The sequence below is a fragment of the Manacus vitellinus genome, unplaced genomic scaffold, assembly GCF_001715985.3.
Source record: "Manacus vitellinus isolate BGI_N305 unplaced genomic scaffold, ASM171598v3 scaffold_132_pilon, whole genome shotgun sequence".
NCBI classification, from domain to species: domain Eukaryota; kingdom Metazoa; phylum Chordata; class Aves; order Passeriformes; family Pipridae; genus Manacus; species Manacus vitellinus.
In genome coordinates this window covers 224,732-233,175 of record NW_021938965.1, presented here as the reverse complement: position 1 = coordinate 233,175, position 8,444 = coordinate 224,732, and the positions used below count along the sequence as shown (strand labels likewise).

At 54.1% G+C, this 8,444-nt stretch overlaps 2 pseudogenes; one reads left to right on the top strand and one right to left on the bottom strand.

Moving 5' to 3' along the window:
- LOC115307143 overlaps positions 1–1,172 on the top strand; it is an 8,414-nt pseudogene extending 7,242 nt beyond the window's left edge.
- The window catches only part of LOC108638853, a 200,105-nt pseudogene that overhangs the window by 91,598 nt on the left and 100,063 nt on the right, over positions 1–8,444 (bottom strand).

The window sequence follows — 8,444 nt, the reverse complement described above, 5'->3', positions numbered from 1 at the left end:
ATCCCCCCGCAGGAGGGGCTCCAAAGCCATCCCAGGGTGCTCTGAGGAGGAAAGAGCCAGCCTGTGCCGGGAAGGGGGCCGGAGGTTGAGGCAGAGCTCTGAGCTGGTGGTCCCTGAGCAGCCTCCCAGCAGGGAGAAGCCCTTCAGGTGCTTGGAATGTGAGAAGAGCTTTAGTCACAGCTCCGACCTGACCCGACACCAGCACATCCACACTGGTGAACGTCCCTACACGTGTGGGGAATGTGGGAGGAGCTTCAGTCACAGCTCCGACCTGATCCGACACCTGCACATCCACACTGGGGCACGGCCCTACTCATGTGGAGAGTGTGGGAAGAGCTTCAGCCACAGCTCCAGCCTGATCCGACACCAAATGATCCACACTGGAGAACGTCCCTACACATGTGGGGAATGTGGGAAGAACTTCAGGGACAGCTCCAACCTGATCCGCCACCAGCGCATCCACACCGGGGAACGGCCCTACAAGTGTAGGGAATGTGGGAAGAGCTTCAGGTACAGCTCCCACCTGATCCGACACCAGCGCATCCACACTGGAGAACGGCCCTACACGTGTGGGGAATCTGGGAAGAGCTTCAGTGGCAGCTCCAACCTGATGCAGTACCAGCACCTCAACACCAGGGAACGACCCTACACGTGTGGGGAATGTGGGAAGAGGTTTCAGACCAGCTCCAATCTCTTCCAGCACCAGCGGACGCACACGGATGAGAGGCCCTTCTGCTGCACCATCTGCGGGAAGGGCTTCAACCGGAACTCCAACCTCATCACCCACCAGCGCATCCACAGCGGGGAGAGGCCCTACAAGTGTGGGGAGTGTGGAAAGAGCTTCAACAAGAGCTCTGGCTTGACCAGACACCAACAGACCCACCGGTAAGAGAAGCCCTACCAGTGCCCCGACTGCAGGAAGAGCTTCGGCTGCTCCTTCCACCTCAAATGAAGCCCCTGATGGTGAGGCAACACCCGGAGTCCAGTGACTGTCAGTCCATCTCTTTCGACCAGAAAGGGCCAGTCCCCTTTCCCAGGGGCAGCTTCTTCCAACAGAACCCTTCTTGGGAGGTGTGTGGTGATTCTTGCTTTAGTGTAGAGCACTGTCCTATCTTATCCTGTACTCCTGGTAGTTTTAGTGTTTCTATTGTGCAGTAAATAATTCTGATGAAGATCTTCTGTCTGATCATTTGTATCTCTAAATAATTCATTTTTATCAATAGATCTGTTTTGCCATCATTAAAATCACGGGGGACCAAAGTGATTCAGTCACACTTCTGTAATTCCTCTAAAGTGGTGGCATAATCCAAGGCTGATTGGATCCAGCAGCCCCCAGCACCCCACAGGAAGTTTTGAACTCAGGGGGCCAACCCCCTGATGCTCAAAGACTCCCATGGGACCATCAGACTTGCCAGACCACCCCCCTGTTTTCCACCCTTCTCCTCGTTCCTCCCACTTTCCCACTGTCCCCTCAATCCCCAATTTCTGCCGTGAACAGTTTTTGGGTCCCAACCCCGACATTTTGCCCCCTCTCCTGTGGCTGTTGAAGGAGAAAATGAGGCTGCACACACAGAGTTCCATTGCGGGACTTGTCCGCCCATCTTTCCGGCGTCCCCCTTTCATTGGGGCTCCTTTGGAAACAGCGCCTGGGGTTATGGCCAGCAGGAGTTCCAGAACACACGCTGACAATCAATATGATCAGGTGATGTTCAGTTTATTATTTAAATGAGTTAACTTTTATACAGTTTAGTTTTTTCCGGGTACGTGCTTACAACAGGGTGGTTGGATAGCTCAGTCTGTGCACGCGGACCACGCCTTCGGTTCCTTGGTTCTGGTGCTCTGTCCACGCGGCCTGACATCATAGGGCCACCCAAAGTCCCTCCTAGTGATCCGCCCTTAGGGACTTTCCGAGACCTTGCAGATGTTCCTTTATCTCCAGTTTTCCCAAAACTTTCAACTATAAACACAGGATTTTCTCATACCTACGACTATAAACATATAACTAACAAGTATAAACATTGCATAGTTTCACAGAGTTTGTAAGTATAAACACAGAGCTTTCACACAGTTTGCAACCTCCAAAGTTGTGTCAAGCAAGGCCTAGTGCTTCTTAAAAACCATCATACGTTCCCATTGCAATGGTCAGTTACCATGGAAACCATCATACAGTCATGTTGCTACGTTCAGTTACCATGGCAACCATCATACATTCCCATTGCTATGTTCGGTTACCATGGCAACTGTGATAGAGTCCTGTTGCCATGGTCAGTTACCATGGCAACCACCATACATTCCCATTTCTACGTTTGGTTACCATGGCAACCATCATACTTCCCACTGCTATGGTCAGTTACCATGGCAACCAGCATACATTCCCATTGCTATGGTCAGTTACCATGGCAACCATTATACTTCCCACTGCTACGGTCAGTTACCATGGCAACCATCATACATTCTGATTGCTATGGTTAGTTACCATGGCAACCATTGTAAATTCTTATTGCTGCAGTCGGTTACCATGGCAGCAATCATACAGTCCCATTGCTATGGTCAGTTAGCATGGCAACCATCACACATTCCCATTGCTATGGTCAGTCACCACGGTGTCCTGGTTAGGGAGCAGGAGGGGCAGTTTAGCTCTTTGTGGGTGTGACCAAGTTATTTATCCTGTACCATCCATGCCATCCCTAGGGCTGTGCTTTCAGCAGGAAAAGCCGGGGCTCTGCACCAGAACTGCTCCATCCTGCCCCTCTCTCTGCAGGGCAGGGACTGTCAGCATCAGTCCTGCGCTCCCCGTCCTCCGCCCAGATGCTGCCCCGTCATGTTTTCCCCAGATCAGAACGATGGATCTTTGGTGCTGAAAGGGGAAACCATGACGGGTCGTGGTGCTGAACTAAAGCTCTGAGCAGGACGGGGCGGTTGGGGGGCAGCCTCAGCCCCCTCAGCCATCGGGTTGGGAGGAGAAGAGAGGAGCCAGCGCGGGACTGAGCCCAGGGAGCGGCTGCGCCACACGGCCGGGACGCCCCAGCTCCCGGGGCTTGGCTTGTCCTTGGTTCTCCTTGTTGTCGGGCTGAGGGGTTGGACACGTTACCCTTGGGAGCTCCCCCACCGCATTGCCTTTGTCCGGGGGTGCCGCGTGGACATGTCACACAGGGAGCACCCGGCATCTTGTCTGTGTGCCCGCTGGTGACCCCTTGTTGGGGGTGAAACACCTTCTCTTTCTGGATACTTTTGCTGGTGATATTGCTGTTGTGACTGTGCGTGTCTTATTCCATTGCTCTTTGCTTTTAGCGAATTGTTATCTCCACTAAGAGTCTCTCATTTTTTGTCCCTCCCTCACCAGAAGGGGCGTGGGAAGGGGAGTGACTGATCTGAATTTTAATTTCCTGCTTGTGCTAAAACCAGCACACCTGCCATGCACCAGCCTCGGGAAAGATGGAATGATGCAGTGGGTGCTGGGACCTGCAAACACTGGGATACACATTTAGCAAAGGCCACCTGGTCACTCAACACTGGGGGATGTGCCAATTGGGCTGGCCCTGTCCAATCCAAGTTTTTACGTGCTGTAGAAAGGGATAAAGTTCCTGTAGTGCACATTAAAAACATGCTGGGAACACAGTCTGGGTTATTCCTGCTTCAGGCAAAGGGAAGTGCACCCGTGGGATTCACGTTGCTCAAGGACACGGATGTGCTTGGTGGGTAAGGAGGGAAAGATGGGAAATCCAGTGTGTGCCTTGAAGGGGTTGGATTTTGGGTGAGAATAGCCAAGGAATTCAGGTGTATTACGGTGGTAACTATCCAACACTGCATTCTCACTGCTGCGGCGACTCTTTGCCGTGTCAGGGGTATTACAGTGAAAATCACTGAGAGAAATGAACAATGAGCTTGGAGGAGACCAGACAAGCACAGCGGTGATGGAACAAGAACTGGCTGCAACAGGCAACAATCCCACAGTAGACAGCATTTTTCCTGCCCTGAAAGAGTATTTTGGCAGATGGAGCCTAAAATCCTGGACTAAATGAACTCAACAGACTTTCATAGACTAAGCACTGAGATCTGCGGGTTTATATCAAATGATAGGAAAGGTGATGGTGGAATGTACTGGAAGGTGTGGGATCTGACATGGTGTAAATGGTGTGGAATAAGGGGTGGACACCAGCCTTGTCTTGGCTGTTCTTCCTAGGAGATAGGGTTAATCTTCCTATAGATTAACTAAAGAATAATTCTGAGATAGAGTTAATTTTCTTCCTAACTAGAGAGTTAATTTTCTTCCTAGTAGCTGGTGCAGGGCTGTAGTTTGGATTCCATGGGAGAACAATGTTCATCATACACTGATGGTTTGGTTGTGCTTACCCTAATCAAGGACTTTCCAGCTTCCTGTGCTCTGCCAGGTACACAAGAAGCTAGGAGGGAGCAGGGCCAGGACAGCTGACCTGGACATTCCAAAGGGATATTCCACACCACAGAACATCATTCCCAGTGTATACATGAGGAGGGGTTGTGCAGGAGGGGCAGATCACTGCTTGGGGTGTGGGGCACTGGGCAGTGTGTGTGAGCAATCATGTTGAGCATCACTTGTTCCTCTGGGGTTTTATTCCTCTCTCTCTTTTGCCTCCCTTGTCAATACAGGTATTATTACAGTTACTACACTTATTATTATTTTCATACTTTACTTTGTTTCAGTTATTAAATTTTTCATATCTCAACCCACGGGTTTTGCCTTTTCTTGATTCTCCTCCCCATGTCAGTGCAGGGGGAGGTCAGGGGACTGAGTGAGCAGTTCTGTGGTACTTGGCTGCTCACTGGGGTTAAACCACAGGAAAAGGGAATGCACAGGAGTGGAGACCCTGCCGAGATGTGCTTTGTATTCATGAACTGCCCAGCACCAGCTGGATAGAGAAGGGCCACACCTTATGTCCCTGCAGGGCTGGGATTCACTCCCTGCCCCAAAGGCACCCAATGTGTCTGAGAAGCCCTGGGTGGTGCCTGTCACACAACTGCTCTAAATAGGGTTGGAGTCCCTGCACAGGCCTTGTGCTGTCCATGGCAGCTGCTGCACTTGTGCTGCAGAGCCCTGGCACCTCCCCTGGCACTACAGGCCCCTCTTTGGCTGTTCAATCCAGGCTCAGCTGCCCTCAGTTAGGTTCAGCAGTGAAGGGATGTCCAGGAGACAACTGCCATTGTACCCTGAGGACATGTAGAAAATACCCTGAGAAAGAACAGGAGAGAGATCTCTCTCCCTGTGCCACCTGACTCCATTTGGTCACCTGAACACCTCTAGGGGCTGCCCTGGACAGAAGGAACAGTAACAGGTTCCCCTGTCCTACATGTGGGCCCCTTCTGCCACTGAAGTTGGCCAAAGCAATGTCCCAGCAGCCTCCAAGGAAATCCCACAGCTGCTGCCCTGTCCCTAGGAACTGCTCCACTGGAGCCTGCAGTTCCCAGCAGGAATCTCGGTCACCTCTGGCCCCTCAGAAGGAACCAGGGCTTTGTGTCCCAGCAGGTCACTCCTGGCTTTGGTCTGCATTCATTCCCATGGGAGCTGGGACAAGGAGTCACCTGCAGGGGCCTGTTTTGGGCCCACTGAAGTGGGGCAGGAGGAATCCCAGCCCATGGGGGTTGTGGAGGGAGCTGAGTGTCCTTCTGGCCCCAGGTCTGCAGAGCCACAAGGAGACACCTCTGTTGACTCAGCTGAGTCCCTTCCCTCAGTGCAGGTGAAGGAGATCCCTCCTGGGCACTGTCTGGGTTTCCTGTCTAATGATGGGACATGAAAAGGGGACTCTTGGACTTAACTCTGAGTCTGTTTGGAGACATGACAGTGCTGAAAGAAGTGTGTGTGCCCAGCTGAGAGAAGGCACATCATTATTTCCTTCAGCTGTGTGCCAGCAGGTTCCCCTGGAGCCCCAGGGACAGCTGGAGGGAGCCCAGAGGGGCAGAGAAAGGGCTGCCTGGGGCTGTTGCTGTGCTGCTGAGCTGGGCTGGGCTCCTGGCACACAGGGAGCTCCTGACAACCAAGAGAAGCTTCAAAGAGACAGCTCTGCTGGTGAGCAGCTCCTCTGCACAGCCCAGCAGGGCTGAGGGCACTGCCTGCAGCACCCAGGGCACAGGAGAGAAGGCAGAGACATGAGAGGCAGCCTGGGCTGGGAGGTGACTGAGCTCTCACTACACGAGAAACCTTCCCAGGATTTGAAGGAAGAATTCTCTGGCTGTAGGAAAGTTCAGCTTCTCTTCCTGGAGGCATCTCCTAAAGCTGGCACATCCCACAGCTTCCAGGATCTTTCAGCAGGACTCTCCCAGTTGCTGCAGTGCAGGGGAAGTGGCCATATGGCAGAGCAGGGCAGGAGCTGCAGGCAGCAAGGGCAGAGAGGAGAAGGGAGCAGGAGGTTCAAGGGATCCTGGGGTGGGAGGACAGGGCAGAGCTGCTCAGGGCAGGAACCTTGCCAGCCCTTTGCCACGCTCAGGCTGTGGCTGCAGAGCAGTGCAGGTGAGTTCCTGCAAGTGCCTCTGCCAGCTGCCAAATGGCAGCAGTGGCAGGAGCTGTCAGGATGGCTCTGCTGGATTTGCTGGGGTGCAGCAGGAGAAGCTGCTGCAGAGCAGGACTTGCTGCTGCCCCCTCAGAGGCCCAGGGCCAGAAGGTTCCCTGTGCCAGGGCTGGCTGTGGGGTGGGAAGGTGGGGGTGCAGCCAGGGGTGCCCAGGGCTGTGGGGCAGAGCAGGGTCCTGCCCCCAGGGCTCTGTGTGCTGGGGCAGGGACTCTGCTGCCTGCCAGGGTCAGCTCTCAGCCCGACCAAGGAGCTGCCACAGCCCTGCAGGGAGAAGGTGTGGGTGGAAGGAGTGACCCCTCAGGGCAGGGCAGGGCTGGGCAGGGCCCTTCAGCTGCAGGCTCAGGGCTCCTCACAGCTTCAGCTCCACCTCCTCCATTTCCAGGGGCCCTTCTCAGGAAGCACATCCCCCCAGAACACCTCCCCCTTCCCAGCCACCTCAGGCTGTCTGGGATCTGCTCTGCAGCCCCTGCCCAGGCAGAGCTGCCCCTGGGCACTGGGCTGGGGATGGCTCTGGCAGCACTGGCAGGGAGCTGAGCTGGGCACAGGCAGGGGCTGCTGGCAGGAACAGCTCCTCACCCAGAGACAGGCAGGCAGGGAGAGGCAGCTGCTGCCACAAGGGCTGGGCAGGGGGATGGGGGCCCCTCCCTGCTGTCCCTGTGGCACAGACCCCTTCCCTGAGCAGCTCCTGCCTGGGCTCCTTTCCCAGCCTAAGCAGAGCCTGTGCCCTCAGGCCCACGGGGGCTGGGCTGTGCATTGCCCTGCAGCAGCCAGAGCCCAGGCAAGGACAGGGCCCTGATTTCCAGCTGTCTCTCTGTGTCCCTCCTCCCTTGGCAGCAGCACTGTGGCATTTCACTGCCATCCCCTGCTGCCTGGGCTCTCCTGGTTCTCACCAGTGGCTTTTCTGAGCCACTGGGGGCTTTGGGGGTGGCAGATTCCTGTCCAGACACAAACCCTTTAGGTGCTGCTGTGGGGATGTGTCTGTGGGAGCCAAATGCCCAAGTGCCCTTCAGGCACCTTCAGGGTCTTCAGCTGTTTGCCTGGGTGTCCTGCAGGGCTGCAGGTGCCCTCCAGAAGGGCACAGCTCTGCCATAGCATCTCTGTGCTGCACAGGATCCCCATGGAGAAAACTCCTCAGTGCTAAATCCATGGAAATGCTCTGGGCAGCTGTACTTGGGAGCTGCAATGATCCCTCTGTGTGGCAGTCTGGGAGGAGAAAGATGAGATCCTAATCAGGCATCCTGAGGAAGGGCAAGGATTCTGTCAATCTGCTCTTTGAACCAGGATTCCTCTGCTCCCAGAAGTGCCTTGTTTTTTTTTTTAAAGGGAATTCCTAAGGGCCATCCCCCTTCAGCTCCAAGCTGCCAACCAGGAACAGCTGTGAACAGGAAAGATGGGCAGCTCTTGTCTCTGCACCAAGAGACCATTTCTTTGCCTATCAGGACTCACAAGATTTCACTTGGAGCACATTAGAAATGTCAGAGATTTCAACCATCCAAACTCACTCCTGGGAAGAGGAACTGGAACAAAATCAAGTCCCCCAAATCGCCTCCCTCTGTTCTGCCCTTGGGCAAACTGTGACCAGCAGTTCTGGAAACACTCTGATACATCACAAGTACATTTATTTGGAGGTCACCCTGTGCTCCAAGTTACCTCTCACTGCACAGCAAGAAGGATTCCTCGGGAGCCCATTCCAGGGTCCTGCTCTCAGTGCCCCCTTCAGCCAACAAAACCCAGAGCTCAGGGAGAGGGATGCAGAGAGATCTTCCTGAAAAGAGGTCCTGAATGCTGAATTGATATGAGACATGCAAGATGTTTTACTGATTGAGTCTGGCCTAATTTAGTTCTGCCTTTTTTCTCCTCAAGAGAAAACAATAACCGGAGGCAGCAAATGTCCAACAGCA